Source organism: Ursus arctos, unplaced genomic scaffold, assembly GCF_023065955.2.
Source record: "Ursus arctos isolate Adak ecotype North America unplaced genomic scaffold, UrsArc2.0 scaffold_6, whole genome shotgun sequence".
Classification (NCBI taxonomy): domain Eukaryota; kingdom Metazoa; phylum Chordata; class Mammalia; order Carnivora; family Ursidae; genus Ursus; species Ursus arctos.
Window position 1 is genome coordinate 34,253,680 of NW_026623078.1, and position 21,742 is coordinate 34,275,421.

At 35.5% G+C, this 21,742-nt stretch overlaps 1 protein-coding gene and 1 long non-coding RNA gene across 4 annotated transcripts in view; one reads left to right on the forward strand and one right to left on the reverse strand.

Moving 5' to 3' along the window:
• Nucleotides 1-21,742, reverse strand: part of IL7 (interleukin 7) — a 42,676-nt gene that overhangs the window by 13,139 nt on the left and 7,795 nt on the right. The window lies entirely within an intron of this gene.
• The window catches only part of LOC113253023 (uncharacterized), a 149,972-nt gene that overhangs the window by 9,633 nt on the left and 118,597 nt on the right, over nt 1-21,742 (forward strand). For 2 of the 3 annotated variants that reach the window (XR_008957744.1, XR_006409167.3), the window contains exons 2-3: nt 5,660-5,724; nt 16,247-16,299. This is a non-coding gene — a long non-coding RNA (uncharacterized LOC113253023). The remainder of the gene's footprint in view (nt 1-5,659; nt 5,725-16,246; nt 16,300-21,742) is intronic. The other variant, XR_008957745.1, reaches the window with a different exon arrangement.

Genomic DNA, 21,742 nt, shown 5'->3' on the forward strand with positions numbered 1-21,742 from the left:
AACTATCTAGACATCGCCAAACAGTTCAGGATTTAATAGCAGTCATTTTATAGCATCGTTTCTTCATTATCGAAATATGTTAATATTTTATTTGGCTGGACTAATCTTGCAGTCAGATTTTTGTTGTGATTGTTTTAGATAAGAAAGTTGTATTCTTACTGAGCTCTGTGTATTTTTATTTTCCTTGGCCAATTAATTAAAATTTTCCTATGTGTAGGATTGTGGGTTCATGCTTTTGTTATTACCAATCTCAGTAGAGATTGTCCAACTGGAGGTCAAATGGGTGAAAAATTAGATGGTAGTCTAATTTTATTTTCCTTTATTGGAAACCTTTTCTCTTTATTCTTCCAGGATGATGCTTGTTTGAAAAATTTCTCTTTGAAATATACTAGTGTTTGTCTCTTCTTATTGTTGACGTAATCAGCAGACTTTTTATATGTATTTTTAAAATACAGAAATAGAACTCTCTTCAATTCTGGAATTTTACTTCTATTTCATTTATTATTTCTCACAATATGTATAGTTACTTAAAGTCTTTGCCTTTTCTTTTCTTTTGGGAGATCTTTACATGTGTGTCCATGTAATGATTACAGCATAAAGTTTATCTTCTTTTTTACACACACATTATTATAATATAAGCCTTTACCTTCCTACCTTATTGAGGTAAACTCCTCTCATTTGTGATGTTCGTTCTTTCTTTCTTTCTTTCTTTCTTTCTTTCTTTCTTTCTTTCTTTCTTCTTTCATTCTTTCTTTTTAGATTTTATTTAGTTATTTGAGAGAGAAACAGAGAGAGTGAGAGAGAGAGAGCATGACTGGGGAGAGGGGCAGAAGGAGAAGCAGACTCCCTGCTGAGCAGGGAGCCCAATGCAAGGTTCAATCCCAGGACTCCGGGATCATGACTAGAGTCAAAGGCAGACACTTAATTGACTGGGCCACTTAGGCGCCCCTGCCATGTTATTTCTGAAAGTCCTCATGGTATTATCTAATGTGTGCTCTGTAATAACTCCTCAGTTCTTCCACTTGATCTCCTCAACTTATTGTCAAGATCTTCCTCTAGAGATGATGATGTTCACAAACTCACCACTTTCTTAGGTAAAGCTGTTTCTCTAGCTCCCCCTCTAGTTGTGGAGAGGAATCATAGCCTTTTGTGTGGGAGCATTTTTCTGGCTGTTGGAACTCTACAAACACTCCCATTGTAATGAACATTGTGTTTTCTTTCCATATCTTATCAAATCCTACACCTCTTCATTATTTAGCAGTCATGTGATTTCTGGGACTTAATCCACTCCCACTTCTGGGTTGGACTTTAATTGGTCTAAGACTCAGATACTAAGTCAATAAGGGTTATCTGATATTCCTTGCCAAAGTAATTGGCTCAAATAACCAAGATCTAAAGCATTCAGGTCCTTGGTGTTCTACTGTCACAGCAACTGTTTCATAGGTAACCCAATAAAAATTTAGCTAGGACCTCGATTAAATTGGTTATACACAAGAGAATGATCATTCTTCTGGATCTGAAAGAAGCAATAAACTTTGGTTGCTACTGGCAAGCCACAGCATGAAGCCAAATGACACATAGAGAAATATAGAGTGAAAAGAACTGTAAATAAATGAAGCTGATAGATAAATGAATAAAAAAGATATGGTACACACACTGGAATATTACTCAGCCATAAAAAGAATGAAATCCTGCCATTTCCCACAACATGGATTGACCTACATGGTATTTTGCTAAGTGAAATATACAGAGAAGGACAAATACCACATGATTTCATTGATGTATGGAACGTAGAAAACTAAAACAAATAATAAAACATAAACAGACTCACAGATACCCTGTATCTGTAACCAACACACTGTTGTTTAACAGAATGGAGAGATCTTGGGGGGGCAGGTAGATGGAGGTACAAACCAGATTAAGAGGTACAAACTTTCAATTATAAAATAGTCATGGAACCGTAATGTACACCATAGGAAATATAGTTAATAATATTATAATAACTTTGTATGGTAATGGATGGCAACTAGACTTACCATGGGGATCATTTCACAAAGTATAAAAATATCCAATCACTCAGATATACACCTGAAACTAACAGGATATTTTATGTCAATTATACTTCATTTAGAAATAGCCAATCTTTAATGTTAAAGTTCATTTATGTTCAGTTTTCTACTACTTGTAAGTGAAAGAATACTAACTGATATAACTTTTTCAGCCTGAAGGATTTCATGACTAATATTCTGGACTCTGGCTGCTCTAAAAACAGCTCCCCCTTCTGATGCAGCTACTTGTACCAGTGAAAATCTGTGGCTCACTCTTGCCCTACTTTCACGTGGTCACCTTTAGCATTAGAAAAGCTCTCTAGTCCTCTTAACTGAGATTTTTAGAGCAACTCGAACAGTTCCAAAGAGAGGAGGGAGTTCCTTCTGTATAGAAAGAAAGAAAAAGAAGAAAGAAAGAAAGAAAGAAAGAAAGAAAGAAGGAAAGAAGGAAAGAAAGAAAGAAAGAAAGAAAGAAAGAAAGAAAGAAAAAGAAAAAAAGAAAAACCACCTAAGAAGCAGTCACATTTCCTATCCTCCCAGGCATGTCCTCTTCTTAGAATGACTGATAGTGAAAACAATACCCAACATAACAACAATCACCACCACCATTACACCCCATAATCCCAGACAAAGCAGATTCACAAGCAGACTAAGTGAGAAAACTAATGATAGGCAGAGCTAGCATACAAACACAGGTTGGCCCAGTTACAAAGCTCATGCTTTTTCTACTACACCAAGATTCCCATACAAGTAATGTGAACTTGATTAAAAATTTTTAATCAACAAAGTTTAATAGAAGAATTGAGAATATAAATTCTAGCCAAAACCCAAGAAAATATATTCTTTTCTCAGTCCTGAACCCTATCCACATGATATGGCTTATAATCTTTTTTGTTTGCTTATACATTCATTTATGTGCCTACTTAAAAAAATTATTGGATATACATTCATATTCACATTTTATGCATATATTATAGAATGATAAATGCTTAATAGTAGTCAAGATAAAATGCTATAAAAGATTATTTTGACTGGTCTTATGAATGAAGTATAACCTGAGCTTGATATTAAAGGGTAAATCTGAGTATGTGAATGTTTGGGGAGAAACACAAGGGAAACAGAAAATTCCAGAATGAGAGAACACAGAGCAAAGGCACGATGATACAAAAATGTGGGGCTTCTTTGAAAAACAGTAAGTAGTTTAGTTTGGTTGTGGTATAGAGAGCGTAAAGGGCAATGTGGAGGGGTGATTAGGCTAGAAATGTAGACTGGGAGCAGATAATGCTTTCCAAATGCCCAGATAAGGTATTGATCCTGCATTCGTAGACAATGAGTGGTAACCTATGGAAAGTTATCGGGCAGGGATATAGCATGATTTCAACTCTGCCTTATGATGATTAGTACATGTTAGGGAAGTATTCACACCATATTCTTTACTGTGATGCTCATCTACTTTGCCTGGGGAAGCAAATTAGTTGGTGGGTAGATGTAAGTTATGAAAGAAATATGGTATGAGGAGGTAGATATAATTTACATGTGAAATACGGAGGAATTAGAAGGAAGGCTGTAAGAATTCTGTCTCATTGGAATATACAACTGGGGTAAGTCCTGCTGAATAAAGGTCCTGACTCCAAGATATGTGGAAATATCTTATAGGTAAACAGGCATTCTTTAGTTTGGAATAGTCACTGTGAAACAAATGATAAATTTATCAAACTCCAAATGTATAACCATGTCTTATATTTCCTACCAAAAAAAGTAGGAGAAAGAAAACTATGTTTTCTTCCACACACACACACACACACACACACACACACACACTCAACTATGTTTGTCTTGTCTAATGTTTTGGATTTCTCTATTTCTGAGAATTCATCTTCAATAGTTAGGTTTTTAGAAGAGAACAGATACCAAGTGTACGCAAAGGCTCAAACAGCACATCCTTATCAAACTTTGTATCCTTGCCTTCCCTTTATCTACTGCCCAACATTGTTAGGTTAATTAGGGGGGTGCAGAGTAGCTGAAATTTTTTGGCTTTAGTATTTTTTTTGTTATGACAATGAATATATATTAATTATGCTCTGACATTCAAGAAACGAGATATTTAATAGCCAAAATATGTTTCCTACTAAATTTTATGCTGAAATTCTAAGGTAAATATATAGTACTATTAACTAACAACTGTAAATTTATTAACCAAAGTTCTGAGGCTATGAAAGGGTAATAATGTTAACTTCCCAGTCCTTCCTATGACCAGGAGTAGCCCAATAAAGCAGATCTAATTAAATATATTGTTATTTTGCTTCTCACTTAACTTACATTCGGAAAAATAGCATGTTTTATATTATAGGTCTCTATACTACATAAAAAATAGCAGAAATAAAAAGTTAAATGCTTTAACAAAAAAAATTTTTTTAAAGATTTAATTTATTTATTTGACAGAGAGAGACAGCCAGTGAGAAAGGGAACACAAGCAGGGGGAGTGGGAGAGGAAGAAGCAGGCTTCCAGTGGAGGAGCCCCATGCGTGGCTCGATTCCGGAACGCCGGGATCATGCCCTGAGCCGAAGGCAGACGCTTAACGACTGAGCCACCCAGGCGCCCCAAGCTTTAACAATATTAATGATCATTCACTGTAGAGAGCACATCAGGAATCAAGACAAAGAGGATCAGTCCGAAAATAACATTGAAAATAATTGCTGTATCAAATATTTCAAAATAATATCACGAAAGTGCCTCCAAAGTGCTTTTTATGCAGAACAGCTAGAAAAGAAAATTTATGTTTGTGAGGTTCCGCTTGTAGAAATACCTTCATAGAATTTTTCTGCAGAAGCTCAAAATAAGAAAAATGAAACAATCAGCAACATTCATTGAAAATACTTATAGTTCTATGAATGCAGAACAAAGGAGGACACTACAAAAGGATAATGAATAAATCTTAGTTATTAAACCTATTCTTTGTCTTGTGCAAAATTATATATGCATTGGATGCCTTTTTTGGAGGTGAATATATATTTTCTATTCATGAGACCCCTCTCCAGCATTACCAACACACCCTAGCTACATAACTTGGTATTTTACTTATTCATGTTGATCAAAGAGTGGTTATCTAAGATTGGAGATAAGAAACTGTGTTCCAGGAATTCTGTGATTCAACAGTTGGCAGATTTCCCTAAATATCAACGTGCAATATCGAATACAGACACTGCATAATCACTGAAACCTCGTGGCATATCCACCTGTAGTTGGCATAGTGCCACGGATCAGCACGTTATGCACATGCTACTCTGGGTGTGTAGAAATGTTATTATGAGATGTATAGAAAAGTTTCATACATGGCAACCATTCTCTGTTTCTTCTAAATAGACTAAAATCCTACATCAATGCAATGAAAAGAACACTGAAACAGAGGTGTGGGATAGCTGGAGCCTAATATTCCACTATTGGCATTAAACAATTTTTCAGTAGTAATGGACCTCAGAAATTATGCAAACCAAAGTTCTAGTTTAATGAATGATAAAAGTGAGTCCCTATAGCAGTTAATTGACTTGGTCAAAGTACCAAAGACAAAGTAGCAAAGCTGGGACTCTGACCCAAACATTTTTATTTCCAGACCAACAATCTTCCTGTAACAGTATGCTGACATGACGTATGACCGTGAATGACCTCATCTGTCAAGTGAGTACACTGAACTTGAGCAGCGGTTTTCCAACACCCTGTTTCCTGTAATCTTGGTGTTTATGGAATGACTCAGAGGCCACTGAAAATAGGCATAAGATGATACGGAACACTCAAGGCTCGAGGCCTCACTTGGGTTCTATGTAAGATTTTTTTGAAAAAAACGTTCATGGATAAATAGAAATTTGAAAACCACAGTTATTGATGATTCTCTTCTAAGTTATAAATGCAAATCATCATTTATACATTTGAATAATCAAGCAATTTGTAGCCATTTAAAATATTAAAGGCTTTTATTTGCTTCTGTTCTTAAGGGTGTGAAATAGAAATTTAGAAGCCATTGTTTCAGAAATATTATTTCTAACATGAATAAGATTCTAAGAACCATCACTTGTTGAATGCTGACCAAGTTCCAGGGATTGTTTCATCAGCCTTACATATACTAATTCATGTTATCCATATAATAACCCAATGAAGTGTGGGTACTAATTTTTACCCCCATTTTAGAAATAAGGAAAAGAAGGCATAAAAAGATTAAGTAATTTATCCAATGTTACATAGCTAGCAAGTGGGAGATTTAGACTGAATATTCACACAAGGTTCACTGAGTCATGACATAAATAAGTTCATTCTAAAGTACTCACTGTTTGATTAAAACCTATCTGTGGTCTTCACAGTACACAGAAACCTTTTATTTCTATAAACTACATTTCTAACCACATAGTACTCAACACAAATGATGGTCATTGATTTAATAACCTGCATAAATTATCACCATTAATAGAAAATACCCGAGGATCACATATACTCATTAGTCATTTACCTTTACATGCACATGGTAAAGAAACCAGATTTTATAAAGCTTATGATATTGCCAAATCTAAGACTGACCTAGATCCGCATTCAAAACAAATTTAAAAATTACTAATACAGTAATTCTCATAAAATTTTTATTAAAGAATAGGAGTATCAGAAACACCATTATCCTCAAAGATAAAAGGCACAGGCTTTATAGAAACCTGGCCAGATACGAGTAAATCAAGTTTTTACAATAACTGGCACCTATAAAAAGAGAACTCTGAAGAGCCCTTCCTCCTTCACTAGGACAGACTCTGTAATCATGTAGTGGCACTAGCATTCATCTCATTGCCCCTACTTAGAAAAGTGTCTTCTTTTTGTAACTGCTGGGAGCTATTTCAGTCCCACTAATCCTGTGGAATCTTGCTTTAAGAACTTTATGATCTTCTCAATAGATGCAGAAAAAGCATTTGACAAAGTACAACATCCATTCATGATTTAAAAAAAAAACTCTCAACAAAGTAGGGATGGAGGGAACACACCTCAACATCATAAAGGCCATTAAGAAAAACCCACAGCTAATATCATCCTCACGGAAGAAGGACTGAGAGCTTTTCCTCTACGGTCAGGAACAAGACAGGGATGTCCACTCTCACCATTGTTATTTAACTAAGTACTGGAAGTTCTAGCCTCACCAATCAGACAACAAAAAGAAATAAAAGGCATCCAAATCAGAAAGAAAGAAAGAAGTCAAACTTTTACTATTTGCAGATGACATGATACTCTATGTAGAAAACCCAAAAGACGCCACCAAAAAATTGCTAGAACTGATACACAATTTCAGTTATGCTGCAGTATACAAAAATCAAAGTACAGAAATCTGTTACATTTCTTTTTTTTAAAAAGATTTTATTTATTTATTTGACAGAGATAGAGACAGCCAGCGAAAGAGGGAACACAAGCAGGGGGAGTGGGAGAGGAAGAAGCAGGCTCATAGCGGAGGAGCCTGATGGGGGGCTCGATCCCATTACGCCGGGATCACGCCCTGAGCCGAAGGCAGACGCCCAACCGCTGTGCCACCCAGGCACCCCAGAAATCTGTTACATTTCTATACACCAATAATGAAGCAGCAGAAAGAGAAATCAAGGAATCAATCCCATTTACAATTGCATCAAAACCCATATGATATCTAGGAATAAATCTAACCAAAGAGGTAAAAGGTCTATATTCTGAAAATTATAAAACACTGGTGACAAAAATTGAAGATGACATAAAGAAATGGAAAAACATTCCATGCTTATGGATTAGAAGAACAAATACTGTTAAAATGTCTATAGTACCCAAAGCAATCTACAAATTCAATGTAATTCCTATCAAAATGCCACTAGCACTTTTCACAGAACTAGAACAAACACTCCTAAAATTTGTATAGAACAACAAAAGACCCTAAACAGCCAAAGCAATCTTGGAAAAGCAAAGAAAGCTGGAGGCATCACAATTCTGAACGTCAAGGTATATTACAAAGCTGTAGTCATCAAGACAGTATGGTACTGACACAAAAGATCATAAGATCAATAGAACAGAATGGAAAACCCAGAAATGAACCCACAACTATATGGTCAATTAATCTTTGACAAAGCAGGAAAGAATATCCAATGGAAAAAAGACAGTCTCTTCAACAAATGGTGCTGGGAAAACAGGACAGCAACATGCAAAAGAATGAAACTGGACCACTCTCTTACAAAATACACAAAAATAAATCCCAAATGGCTGAAAGACCTAAATCTGAGACAGGAATCAATCAAAATCCTTGAGAAGAACACAGGCAGTTACCTCTTTATCAGCCATAGCAACTTCTTACTAGATATGTCTCTGGAGGCAAGGGAAACAAAAAACAAGAATAAATTATTGGGACTTTATCAAAATAAAAAGCTCCTGCACAGTGAAGGGAACAATCAAAAAAGCTAAGAGGCAACTTATGGAATGGGAGAAGATATTTGCAAGTGACATATCTGATTAAGGGTTAATATCCAAAATATATAAAGAACTTATAAAACTCAACACCCCCAAAATAAGTAATCTAGTTAAAATATGGGCAGAAGACATGCATAGACATTTTTCCAAAGAAGACGTCCAGATGACTAACAGACACATGAAAAGATGCTCAACATCACTCGTCATCAGGGAAATACAAATCAAAACTACAGTAAGATATCACCTCACACCAATAAGAATGGCTAAAATTAACAGCACAGGAAACAACAGATGTTGGTGAAGATGCCAAGAAAGGAGAACCCTCTTGCTGGTGGGAATGTAAACTGGTGCAGCCACTCTGGAAATCATTATGGAGGTTCATCAAAAAAGTTAAAATAGAACTGCCCTGGGGTGCCTGGTGGCTCAGTCAGTTGAGTCTGACTTGATTTCAGCTCAGGTCATGATTTCAGTGTCGTGGGATTGAGCCCTGAGTGGGGAATCTGTACTCAGCAGGGAGTCTGCTTGAGATTCTCTCTCTCCCTCTTTCCCTGCTCTCTCTCTCTCTCCCTCTGTCTTTCTCTCAAATAAATAAATAAATCAATAAATCCTTAAAAAAATGGAACTGTCCTAAGATCCAGATATTGCAATTCTAGGTATTTACCCAAAGAATACAAAAATACTAATTCAAAAGGGACATATACACCCTGATGTTTATAACAGCATTATCAGCAATAGCCAAATTATGGAAGGAGCCCAAATGTCCATGAACTAATTAATGGATAAAGAAGATATATATATATATATATATATATATATATATATATATATATATATATATATATATAATGGAATATTACTCAGCCAAGAAAAAGAATGAAATCTTGCCATTTGCAATGATGTGGATGGAGCTAGAGAGTCTTTCCTTCAGCTCACTATAATCTAGTATAGTCAATCTTGTACTTGTTCTCTCTTATTCTCTCATTAGTAAAATTCTATGACTTCTAAAGTTGAAAGTGATATATAAAGTTCAGGCAAGTAGTAAGACAGTTAGAAAGTAAAGTAAGTAAGCACTGATGATTATAAATTCATATTTGGCACATTTTTAATTGCTGACTGTCATATGTGTAAGATAAGACATAATCCTTACTGCCTATTAACCTTAAGATTGGTGAGCAATTAAAATCTCCTAAAATGATCAATGTGCATACATTGGTAGGTTCGCAGTCAGTTCTCCAGATCTGTGTAAATCTCAACTTCTGGGGCGCCTGGGTGGCACAGCGGTTGAGCGTCTGCCTTCGGCTCAGGGCGTGATCCCGGCGTTATGGGATCGAGCCCCACATCAGGCTCCTCCGCTGTGAGCCTGCTTCTTCCTCTCCCACTCCCCCTGCTTGTGTTCCCTCTCTCACTGGCTGTCTCTATCTCTGTCGAATAAATAAATAAAATCTTTAAAAAAAAATAAATCTCAACTTCTGTTCCTTAATGGTTCAGTTAAACATTTATTAAGCATCTGACTATTGTAATCTGCCAACTCAAAGACAGATCATATAAGAACTCTAGTGACTGAAGAGAAAATTACAATTTTAATAGGGCTTTGAAGAATGGGAGGTCTTAAGGAGGCAAATGGAAGGGAATAGAGGACTACTTGAGTCAAGCTTGGAGTCCAAGGTTTTCAATGCAATGTTGTATGGCATTTATGAAATGCCTGTTAGTGGTTATATGTAAGCTGTTAGGTATTGAACATGAGTATAAAAAGATCAGTTTTCCAGACTGGGTTCTAATCCTGTGAAGTTCACAGTTTTGAAGGAAAGATAGGCTCTTCAAAAACTACAACACAAGGGGATGATGCTGATAATCACAGTTAAAAAGGTTTAGAAAAAGCAACTAATTCAACATTGGGAACTTGGGAATCGCATTAAAAGTCAGTGGCCCTTTGTGGATTAAGCTTAGGTGGAGATTTGAGTGTAGAAAGTTTAGAAGTTAGGCTGTAATCAGATCTTGAAAAGTCTTACATGCCAACTTGAGGAATGTCAACTTGGTTTTCTAGGACTAAGTAATAGGGAGCCATTGAAGACTTTTAAACTTCAGAATGGCAGAATGAGATTTGGGCTTTCAAAAGGTAACTCATATAGCTCGTATAAAATAAAGTGGAAATGGGAAGCACACAGAGAGATGGGTTATTTCAGCATTCAGAGTTTACATATGGCAGCTGATATCCTCCGAAAGTTTAGGAGTGTGTGACTAGTGATACTGTCATTCAATAGTTTTTGATCATATGAAAATGCAATGGACAACTTGAAGATTGTTAAAATATGGTTCTTGCACTAGGAACAAATAAATGAAAAGACAGTTAATACTGAGCGGATAAAGAGGCAGAGGGAGAGAGTGTCTTAAGCAGACTTGGCGCTGAGCTCAGAGCCCAATACAGGGCCAATCTCATGACCCTGAGATTATGACCTGAGTCAAAACCAAGAGTTGGATGCTTAAAGGACTGCACCAACCAGGTGCCCTCATGATGTGCCCCTTTATTTTGTTAATTCCATTTTCTTTATCCATTTGGGGAAATTTTTCCTCTATCTTAGGTTATTTTACTCTTCCATTTAATGGGTTTTCTTTTTTTTTTTTTTTAAGATTTTATTTATTCATATGACAGAGAGAGAGACAGCCAGCGAGAGAGGGAACACAAGCAGGGGGAGTGGGAGAGGAAGAAGCAGGCTCCCAGTGGAGGAGCCCGATGTGGGGCTCGATCCCAGGACCCCGGGATCATGCCCTGAGCCGAAGGCAGACGCTTAACGACTGAGCCACCCAGGCGCCCCCATTTGATGGGTTTTCTTTTGTAAGAACAGTAATCCATAAATTGACTTACTATTGTCTGGGGTGTTTCTGCATGGTTGCCATGTTGTTTTCATCTTAAGTTTACAGGGGACCACTCTATGCTGATATTTATTTGACCCCATATGTCCCTTCTCACCTATCAGAGAACATTGTCTCTTCCCAACACTTCTAGGTGAGGCCACGGTATTGTCTACTCCATAACAATTTTTTTCAAGTCCATTGTGGGGTCTGGTGAGCTGCCTTTCTTGGGGAGAGAGTGGTCACTTGGCCATCAAAGTTCCCTTCCCATTAAGAGTGAAGCATTTAGCTTTTGATAGAGACTAGGATATTCAGGGAGTGAGTTGTCCACTTTCGTTGCCTTTCCCCAGCAGACATTTCCACTGTCTTTCTCCAAAATGGAGTATTAGTGAGCTCTTTTTCACAATTTTGTCCACTTTTGCCACCATCTATTTGAGTTTTCTATAGCTGCCATAACAAATGTCCACAAACTGGGTGGCTTGAAACAACAAAAATAATTTCTCTGGAGGCCTAAATCCAAAATCGAGGTGTTTGCAGAGTTCCATGCCTCTTTCCTAGTTTTTTTTTGAGGCTGCCAGAAATCCTTGGCAATCCTTAGCTTGTAACTGCATAACTCCAATCTCTGTCTCTGTCTTCACATGGCTTTTCCTCTGTGTCTCTTCTTCTGCTCTTCACTTCTAAGGATGCTTGTCCTTGGAATTAGGACCCACCTAATCCAGGTTGATCTCATCTTGAGATTCTTAATTATATCTGCAAACAGTCTTTTTCCAAATAGGGACATATTCATAGGTCCCAGGAACACAGAGCAATTGGGGTGCCACCATTCAAACCACTACACCACCTATATTATTCTTTTTGGAGGGCTGTTGTTTTAGGACATGCTGTTAGTCATGTGGGTTCCTGAAAGATCTTTCTCATTTGGGGGCTGCCAGTTTTCAATGACTTTTTTTGGGGGGGGGGGTCAAGAAGTATGTTTTCATTAGTTTGATTCTCTATTTTATACTTTTATACAGTTTTAGTTACCCAACTTTAGCTCATTTCAATATGCTTCAATCTGTCATCTCATCCCAGCAGTATATTTTAAATCATGGATACCTTTAGACACTATTGTGTGATCATCTAAAACAGTATGTTAAAGCCCACTATGAAGGTTAGAACATATGTTATAGCATTTCTTTATAGTAATGAGATCATAGTAGTTTTCAAAACAGACATGACATGCTTTAGCAGTTTGAGAGTACTCACAATGTCACATCCTTACAAATTTTCCAATTAAACTAGCTCTATTTCCACTTGTTAGATTCGTATAAATTCTCTCTTTTCAGTTTTCTGAATTAGCCAAGAATGTAGAGAGTTTATTCAGTGCAAACAGACTAAGTTTCCTTCCATATGCCATGTAAAGAAAACAGGACTATGTGATCCATCCACAGCTTTCTGCTTATGCTTTTTCTTTCTCTTTTAATTTCTGTTGGAGATACAAGGTATCAAAACAGAAGACCAGTACAATATAGTCTAATGTTCTTGCTGGTCCAGATATGCATATAAGCTCAGGCACCGGCCTGAGGTCCCCAATTTATAATTATTTAATTCATACTTGTATGCCCAGCATTGTCTCCAGACATCTACGATGGCAAGGAGCTCAGATCTAAAAGTGATGCCAATCCTTACACTCTTCTCCAGAGGAAACTGCCCAACAAATATCTTGAACAAAAACAAGTATCTTGTTGATGTTAAGTCTAGGTAACCAGTCAAAACTCCTTTCTCTCATAATGAATCCTTCCTGTCAGTAGATATCAGACAGGAACAATTCAGTCTTTCATATAGAATCTAATATCATGGGGCCTCAAAAAAATAAAGAGGCTGAGTTCTTAATCTCATTCTGCCCAGGAAACTATCTATGGAAATATATTTCCTCCCTAGTGACTAGTTGTACATACTAAGAGATTTTGGATTTGGAGGATTTAATAAAATATACCCATACTACTAGCCTTCTTTCATTTCTGAACGAATGAACGAATGAATGAATGAATGAATTTTACTTTGTTTTAATAGGCTTTATTTTTAAAAACAGTTTTAGGCTTACAGAAAAACTTGGAAAAAGGACACAGTTCAAATATATCTCCTCAATCCATTGCTTCCCCTTTATTAATGTCTTGCATTAATGTGGTATTTTTGTTATGGTTCATGAATCAATATTGTTACATTATTATCAACTTAAGGTCATAGTTTACATTAGGGTTCACTCTTTGTACTATAAAGTCCTATGGGTTTTGACAAATGTATGTCATGTGTCCACCATTACAGTGTCATATAGAAAATAGCTTCACTGCTCTGAAATTACTCTGTGCACCACTGATTCATTCCTACCTTCCTCCCTACCCAACCCCTGGCAACCACTGACCTTTTTCTCCATAGTTTTGCCATTTCTAGAACGTCATGTAGTTGGAATCATATGGTATGTAGCCCTGTAGACTGAATTCTTTCACACAATTTAAGATACCTCTATGTCCTTTTGTGGCTCGACAGCTCATTTCTCTTTATCATTGGTTATATCTCACTGAATGGATTTGCCACATTTTGTTTATCCATTCACCTCTTGAAGAACAATGTGGTCACTACCATTTGGGACAATTATGAATAAATAACACCTTTATAAACATTAGCATGACAGTTTTAATATTTAGTTTTCAACTCATTTGGATAAATACCTAGAATCATGATTACATGGTATGACTATGTTTAACTCTGTAAGAAACTGCCAAACTGTCTTCCAAAATGGCTGTACCATTTTGCATTCCCATTGGCAATGAATGAGAGGACTTGTTGCTCTGCATGCCTGTCAGCATTTGATGTGTGACTGTTTTTAGTCATTTTAGTTTGACAGATTTTAGTCAGATGTGTAGTGCTACCTCACTTTTAATTTACAATTCCCTAATGACATATGACCTTGAACATCTTCTCATATGTTTATTTCCTATGTGTATGTCTTGTTGAGGTGTCTATTCAGATATTTGCCCATTTTTTTAATTAGATTGTTTCTTTTGTTGTTGTTGAGTTTGAACAGGTTTTTTTTTTTTTTTTTTTTTTTTTTTTTTGGATATTTTGAATACAAGTCCTTTACCACACATATGTGTTTTGCAAATATTTTCTCCCAGTCTGTGGCTTGTTTTTTCATTCTCTTAACAGTGTCTTTCTCAGAGCAGAGGTTTCTGGGGTTTTTTTTGTTTTGTTTTTAAGATTTATTTATTTATTTGATAAAGAGAGAGAGCGGGGGGAGTGGGACAGAGAAGGAGAGGGAGAGAGAGAATCCCAAGCAGACTCCCTACTGAGCACAGAGCCTGACAGGGGGCTTGATCCCAGGACCCTGAGATCATGACCTGAGCCGAAACCAAGAGTCAGACCCTTAACTGACTGAGCCACCCAGGACCCTCTTTCAGAGCAGTTTTAATTTTAATGTAGTCCAATCTAATTTTTTAATTTCATATATTGTACTGTTGAGTGTTGTATCTAAAAGGTTCTCAAAAAATTCAAGGTTACCTAGATTTTATTCCTATTTTATTTTCTTTTTTCTTCTTTTTATTTTTTTAATTATTTTTATTTTGTTATATTAGTCACCATACAGTACATTCCCAGTTCCTATTTTATTTTCTATGAGTTTTATAGTTTGGCATTTTACATTTAGATCTATGATCTATTTTGAGTCAATTTTTGTGAAAGCTATAAGGTCTTTTTATGTAGATGTTCAGGTGTTTCGGCACTATTTGTTGATAAGACTATCCTTTCTCCAATTGAATTGGCTTTGATCTTCTGTCAAAGATCAGTTCACTATATTAATGTTGGTCTCTTTTGGGCTGTCTATTCTGGTCTATTGATTTGTCAATTATTTCACCAATATCACACTGTTTTGATTACTCTAGCTTTATAATAAGTCTTGAGTTTGGGCAATGTTGGCACTCTTGGTTTTTCTTTTCAATATTTTGTTGGCTTTTCTGGGTCTTTTGACATTCCATCTAAATTTAGAATCAGGTTGTTGATATCCACAGAATAACTTCTGTATTTTGACTGGAACTGTTTTGATCAAGTTTGAAGAATTGACATCTTAACATATTCAGGCTTCCCATCCATGAACATGAAATATCTATTTATTTGGTTCTTTTTTGACTTCTTTCACTAGGGTTTTACAGTTTTTCTTATATAGATATTGTACATGTTTTATTAGATATACCCATGATTATTTCATTTTTGATGCCTGTATAAATGGTGTAATTTCAAATGCAACTGTTCATTACTGGTATACAGAAAAGCAATTGTCTTTCGTCTTTTTGTAACCTTGCTATAATGGCTTATTAGTTCCAGGAGTTCTTTTGGTTATTTTGGATAATCCTGTCACCAGGAAACAAAATCCATTTCAATTCTTCTGAATATATTTTATTTCCTCTTCTTGTTTTGTTGGATTAGCTAGGACTTCCTGAATGATGTCGAATAGAAGTGATGAGGGTACATTGTTAATTTGTTCGTAATCTCAAGGGAAAGCATTTCTCACCATTAAATATGTTACCTGTAGGATTTTTATAAATGAATTTTATCAGTGTGCTTAAATTATTCTCTACTCATAGTTTGCTGAGAGTGTTTGTAAGGAATCCCTGTTGGATTTTGTTAAATCTTTTTCTGCATCTATTGCCATGATCATATGATTAATTTTTAGCCTGCTGATGTTATAAATTACATGAATTGATTTTCAAATGTTGACCCAACCTTGCATACTTGGAATAATTCCACTTAGTCATGATGTATAATTTTTTTAAATACATCATTGGATTTCATTTGTAAATATTTTGTTAAGATTCTTTTTCCACCTATGTTCATGGCAATATTCACCTGGAGCTTTTCTGTCTTACAGTGCCATGGTCAGATTTTGGTATTAAGATGATACTGGCCTCACAGAATGAGTTTGTAAGTATTCCTCTGTTTTTGAAAGTTTGTAGAGAACTGATCTATTTTCTTGGTTAAATGTTTGGTTGATTCTCAAGTGTTATATGCAACTAATGAATCATCGAACTTTACATCAGAAACCAGGGATGTACTGTATGGTGACTAACACAATATAATAAAAAAACATTAAAATAAAAAAAAACAAAAACAAAAACAAAATAAAGTTGAACAGAGAAAATATATAGCCAGCTGTAATGATGCTTTGGATTGCCTTAGTTATTCTTTAAATCATTTACTCTTCCATCAACAAACATTGCCTATTTTGTTCCAGACACTGTGCTATCCCTTAATAAACAAAAATGAAAACAGCACATTCCTTACCCTCAAAAGAAAAATGTTTGGTTGAATTCACAAGTGAAACCCTCTGAACCTGGCACTTTGTATTTTGAACAGGTATTAATTTTTTATTCAGTTTCTTTAATAAATATAGTCTTATCCAGATCATTTATCTCTTCTTGTGTGAGTTTTGATCATTTGTGTCTTTTAAAGAATTGCTGCATTCATCTAAATTACCAAATGTGTGTCTACAGAGTTGTTCGTAATTGTATTAGTCAAGGTTCTCCAGAGAAACAGAACCATCAATAGGGGGCAATATATATATATATATATATACACACACACACACAGAGAGAGAGAGAAAGAGAAAGAGAAAAATAGGGAGGAAGGGAGAGGGAGAAAGAAGCGGGTGTATTTTTAGGAATTGGCTCATTTGATTGTGTGGGCTGCCAAATTCAAAATCTGTAGAATAGGCCAGTAGGTTGGAAGCCCAAGGAGGCTGATGTTGCAGTCTTGCGTCTGAAGGCAGAATTCCTTCTTCCTTGAGAGAATTCAGTCTTTTTTCTTACATTTTCAAATGATTGAATATGTCTTAGTCTGCTCAGGTTGCTATAACAAAATACCACAGACTGGGGGGCTTACACAACAGGTGTTTATTTCTCACAGTTCCAGAATCTGGGGAGTCCAAAATCAAGGTGCCAGTCAGTTTGGTTCCTGCTGAAAACCCTCCTCCTGGCTTGCAGAGAGCCATCTTCTCACTGTGTCCTCATATGATGGAGAGAGAAAGTTCTGGTGTCTCTTCTGCTTCAAGGGCACTAATCCTATCATGGGGGTTCCACCCTCGTCTAAACCTAATTACCTTCCAAAGTCCCACCTCCTAAGACCATCACATTTGAGGTTAAGGGCTTAAATATATGGATTTTTGGAGAATGCAGACTTTCAGTCCATTCAAATGAGAGAGTTGAATGGGTGTTGCTGTTTTCCTCATTGTCTATTGATTTAAATGTTAACATCTAAAAAATACCCTTACAGCAACATCTACACTGCTGTTTGACGAAATAACTGGGTACCATAGCCTAGCCACGCTGACACATAAAATTTAACATCACAATAATATTCCTTTATATCCTTTTAATATCCATGGGATTACAGTGGTGACCTCTTTCTTATTTCTAATATTAGTCATTTGCATCTTTCTTATTTTCCTGTTTAGCCTGGCTAGAGAAAAGTTTACCAATTTTATTGATCTTTTCAAAGGACCAGATTTTGGTTTCACTGATTTTTTTCTATTAATCTCTTGTTTTCAATTGTTTTTCTAATTTTCATTTTTCTTTTCTTCTGATTAATTTAGTTTTAATTTGTTCTCTCTTTTCTATTTTCCTAATGTGGGAGCCTAAATGATTGACTTACATTTTTCTTCTTTTCTGATTACGCACTTAATGCATATATTAAGCTCTGCTTTCGCTGTGTCCAACAAATTTTGTTAATGTGTGTTTTCTTTTCATTCAGTTTTTTCTTTTAAGTTTTCCTAAGACTGTTTTTTTTACTTGTATGTGATCTAAAACGTTGTTTAATCTCCAAATATTCCATCTACTGTTTTATTATTGATTTTTCCAGTTTAATTATGTTTTAGTTTGGGAGCACACTTCACATGATTTCTATTTGCTAAAAGTTTGTTAAAAGGTGTTTTATGACCTAGGATATGTTCAGAACTCGGTGAACATTCCATGTGAGCTTGCAAAAAAACGTGTATTATGCTGTTGTTAGATGAAGTATTTTATAAATGTCAATTAGGTCCAGTTTTTATAATACTTTTCGGTTGAACGATATGCTTATTGATTTTCTGTCTGCTGACTCTGTCAATTACTGACAGAGGGGTGCTGAAATCTAGAACTATAATAGTGGTTTTATCTATTTCTTGCAGTTTACCAGTTTGTGCTTCACAAATTTTGATGCTATGGTTAGGCATACACATTAAAGATTGTTATGTCTTCCTAAAGAATTTAACCCTTTGTTATTACTTAATGCCCTTAATCTACTTACTACTTATCTCTGATAGTCTTCCTTACTGAGTGCTTTGCTTGAAATAAATACAGCTTCTCCAGCTTTCTTTTGGTTAGTGTTATCATGGCATATCATCCTCATCTTTTTTGCTTTTAATCTACATGTATCTTTATACTTAAAATGGGTTTCTTATAGATAACATAGTTGGGACTTCTTTTTCTTCTTTTTATCCACTCAGCAAGTGTCTGTCTTTTAAGTAGTGTATTTTTATTTCATTTTTATAACTAAAATAAAATCATTGCTAGAACAAAAAGACCTCTTAAAAGGTAACTTCTCTTGTTAAATTACAACTGGTTCAGTCATACCGCTGAATTATATACACAGGAAATTTGTTTTATCTTCTAGCATAACTTGATATAAGAAGAACTAATTTATGATTTATTTTAGCCAATTTATATCTTCTTTCTTCTGTTAATTAGAGTTATAAACATATTTAGACATATTTATAAAGTAATGTTTGACAAGCATTTGATCATTTATTTGTTAGCAAACCAGCGAAATGCAAGATCGAAGTTGATAGGTATTAGGTGAGAGAGATTTTAAAGTGTTAAAGAGCTTTTGAAAAGGAGAGAGGGTGTATCAGATTTGAATTTTGGAAAGATAACCCAGATGCCAGCAAAGAAGACAAATGCACACAGGGAGATTAGCCAGGAACCCCCTGGAGGCTATGGAAGTGGTCTCAGTGATGTTCAACGACTACCTGAATTGAAACTGTAGTAGTGGAAGTTAACACAGTAAATGCCTTGTATAGTTGTTAATCAGGTAAACTAATCTGTAGGATTTGGTGATGGAGGAAATGAAGGAGCAAGGGTGCCAAGGATGATTCCAGGCTTTCAGCATCGAGAGACTGGGCAAATGCAAACCTTGTTACCCAAGATAGAGAATGTAGAAGCAGGAACAGGTGAAAGGTGATAATTAGTTCTCTATTATGCATGATGTGCCAGTCCAGTACCTCTGGGTAAAGATTTCTAGTTGATATTTAAATTAAATGGTGCTTAAGTTCATGCAAGGGGTGTAAACCTGAGGGCCATCAATGCAAAGACAAAAGTTGAATCAGTGAAGGCCCCTTGAATAGAGATGGAGACAGAGTCAAGGACATTGAAAACTATAAAAACCAATTATAACCTATTCATCCTTGGATTTTATAATTTAATAGCTTACAATAAAGAACAGCCCTCTATGTGCTTCTAACTAGACTGAGTCATTCTTAGGAAGTATGTGGCCATCTCTAGCAGCCTTTATATTTTTAACTAGCCTTTGTTCTGGTGACTAAGAGTTATGTAATTCAACCATATAAGCCATGTTTAGGCAAAATAATTTTTTATGGAAAAAAACAATATTATATAATATCCCGAACTAGTTCATATGGAATATCAGAAAGGTACTTGACATTTGATTCAGAGCAAATTTCCAAAGACACAGATGTTCAAGAAAAGAGACTTCTAGCCTATTTGAAACAAGTTCTGGGTTCTTGTGAATTTGTGGTATTAATTTTAAATTCATCTATTATTTATTATATATTATTACAATTCATATTGTTACTTATGAAAAACTACTATATATATGCAAGGTCCTCTTTTGGACATTCTGTGGGATACAAAGGTAAATCAAGCATAAACTGTCCTTAAGATACTTATGGCCTAGTATGGGGAAAATAAGACACAAACTTAGGTAAGTATACAAGGAGTACAGGGTTAAGAATCACAGACAATTTAAAAATGAAATTAAGTAAACAATCCCATTTACAATAGCATCAAAGACACATAAAATACTTAGAAATACATTTAACCAAAAAAGTTAGAAGTTTATAGTCTGCAAAATACAAAATATTTGTTAGAAGAAATTGAAGATCTAAATAAATGGGAAAACATCCCATGTTCATGTGTTCATGGATCAGAAGTATGGTTATGCATTGTTGAAAAGACAATACCCCTCAAATTTATCTATAAGTGCAACAAATTCCCTGTCAGAGTCCCAACTGACTTCTTCCTAAAAACTGAAAACTGATTCTAAAATTCACGTGAAATTGCAGGGGACCTGAAATAGCCAAGACAATAGCAGAGCTTTACCCTGTTTTTCCTCATAAAAATGAGCATGTTTTCTGGGGTCTGATTTCCAGTTTTGCCACTTGCTAGCTATGTTGTCCATGTCTTCATGAAATGCAAAATGGGATAACTGCCATTTAATGTACACTTTTTTCCTTGTCAATGGGCAAAATCAGGGAACTCTGTAGCCCCTATCCAATATTATCTTGAATTTCCCATATCCCTGCAAGAGGTCGACAATGAATTTCCCAAAGCGTCATGCCACTTCAGTATAAGTATGTGGAGAAGATGGCAGTGGAATGGCAGGTAAGGGCAGATTAGACAATTTCTTCCATCTTATGAACTTTTAAGAGGGTTTTCCTTTGCCATTTAGGGATTCAATAACTGATTCTCATTTAAATCAATACATCCCATTATGTTGATATAGCTCTTAAATTATAAAAAAATTATTTTTTGTAGATGACATAATTGTGTAGAAAATCCCAAAGGATCAACAACAAGAACAACACCTCCTGGAACTAATAAGTAATTATAGTAAGGTTTCAGGATACAAGGTTAATATACAAAAGCCGATTGCCTTCTTGTATATCCGCAATGAACAACTGGAATTTGCAATTCAAAACACAACACTATTTATAATAGCACCCTAGGTATAGATCTAAGAAAATGTGAACAGGATCTATATGAAGAAAAATATAAACCGAAGAAAGAAACCAAAGAAAGATCTAAGTAAGTGGAAAGATATTTCACTATAAGAAGACTTAGTAGTGTTAAGACATCAGCTTAGATGTGAATTCAGATGCCTCATTGATCAATATATACAGACGGCAATAAAGTATATGAAAAGATACTCAATATCCTAGGACATTAGGGAACTGTTGATTAAAACAACAAGATGCCATCACACACCTATTTGAATGGCTAAAATTCAAAACATGGACAACACCAAATACTGGCGAGAACGTGAGGCGTCAGGAGCTCTCATCCATTGCTGGTGAAAATGCAAAATGGTACTGTCA